Source organism: Lactuca sativa, chromosome 3 (genome assembly GCF_002870075.4).
Source record: "Lactuca sativa cultivar Salinas chromosome 3, Lsat_Salinas_v11, whole genome shotgun sequence".
In the NCBI taxonomy this organism is placed as follows: Eukaryota; Viridiplantae; Streptophyta; class Magnoliopsida; order Asterales; family Asteraceae; genus Lactuca; species Lactuca sativa.
This window is the reverse complement of record NC_056625.2, coordinates 85,248,592-85,250,363: the sequence shown is the minus strand read 5'-3', so window position 1 is coordinate 85,250,363 and position 1,772 is coordinate 85,248,592. Positions and strand designations below refer to the sequence as shown.

At 35.0% G+C, this 1,772-nt stretch overlaps 1 non-coding gene across 1 annotated transcript; it reads left to right on the top strand.

Annotated features, from left to right (window-relative positions):
* Positions 1-30: 30 nt before the first annotated feature.
* LOC111920356 (uncharacterized) lies at positions 31-1,504 on the top strand. Its single transcript, XR_008230889.1, has 2 exons — positions 31-394; positions 483-1,504. It is a non-coding gene; the product is annotated as an uncharacterized LOC111920356 (transcript).
* The last annotated feature ends 268 nt before the right edge of the window (positions 1,505-1,772 follow it).

Genomic DNA, 1,772 nt, shown 5'->3' with positions numbered 1-1,772 from the left:
ATCTTTCTTGTATATATACAATCACATCAACATAAACATTTTCTAAACAATAAACTAAAACCATAAGTTTCGATCAATATGTATGTAACTCGATCTCTTTCTCACTATAAGAGATTTCCTGAAGCTCTTCATTTGCCTCCCGAGGGTCCAAACTCGGGCTACTTGGTAATCCAAGACGAAGAGTCTGAAACTTACTCATTCTTTGGGTTGCACAAGAATAAGTCTCTTAAAGAGTTGCCTTTTCCTCAAAACAAAAGACTGACCACACGTTATTCATCAGGGGCGGGTGAAAATGCAAGTGCTTCTTTGATGAAGTTGTTTTTATTCCAGTTCTTAATCAACCCTTATCTTCAAATCGTTACTATGCCATAAAACCAAAAGGTTCGCATAAAGGGTATGTATCATGTGTCTTTTTGACCTTCTCTCTTTAACTCGTTGTTGTCTTTGAACTTCAAATTGACGTTTTTATTTCATTTATTTAGGGAAGCGTTTGCATGTTCAAAGGAGGAAGACATGGCGCCTTGTTGTTGTGGTGGTTCTCTCAATGATGTTAAACCAAGGCCATTGAATCCACATGATGTATACCAACAGTTTGAGATCATTCCTTACAAAGCATTTTTAAGTGGTGATGGAAGATTTTATGCCAAATCTCTCATGGAAGATGGTGATCCTCCGTATTTCTTAAAGAGAAAAGGTTGGGAGATCTATACTAAAACACCTAAAAACTACACGTTACATGAAGCAAATGGAATCAATGATGCCCTTCGTTCACGTCTCCCTGAATTTAGTTTCCTACCTTTAACCAAAACTTCGAGTTCAGTGGTTGTTGGCAAGTGGTATTGTCCATTCATGTTCATCAAAGAAGGAAGACAGATCGACCAGGTGAAAACCTCTATGTATTATGAAATGACACTGGAACAAAGATGGGAACGAGTTTTTGAACAAGAAAACGAGGACAATACCAAAGGAGATGTTGTGTTTGTTGATGCTGTATTTAATAGTGAAGCAGTTTTTGTTGGTGAGAGTTTGAGGGAGGCTGAGAGAAATGTGGTAAATGGAGTTGTGTGGTTTTTCTGTCGAGGGGGTGATGATGAGAAAGAAGAAAGTGTAGGGTTGAGAAGAGAAATTGTTGAAAGAATGAGGTGGGAAGAAGAAAAAGTTGGATGGGTAGATGGTGGAGAGAACAGGATACATATGGTTACGAGAGAAGAGAAGTTTGAAGGAAGTGGTGGATGGAAGAGATTTGGTTGTTATGTTTTGGTTGAAAGATTTGTGCTCAAAAGAATGGATGGGAGTTTACTTTTGGCCTATGAATTTGGTCACAGCCATCAAATTAGAACCATTTTCGAATAATTTATATGTTTATTTTTTATATTTGTATCAAATGATAGCATATTAGTATTGTGTATTTTTGGATTCAGTGCTTATATGTCAAATAGTTTTAGAAATATTGTTTTGTCGTGTATTCTTTAATGGAATGAATAAAAATTAAATTATTATTTCCTGTTAAGCTTTAAAACACGATCATTCTTTACAATGTCAAGTGTACAAGACGTGGTTAGTTTATAAAAGGACATACATTTTAAAACCTTATAACATTTCATAATCTATATGTATTAAATGATGATACTATTGTTTTAAGAAGGTAACTATAAATTTCAACACAATTTAGCATTTTAAGATTAAGGGGCTCTCTCACATGCCTTTTATTTGATATGGTAAGGGGTTGAATTTGACTCAATCAGATTTTGACCATTTGACAACACACTTAA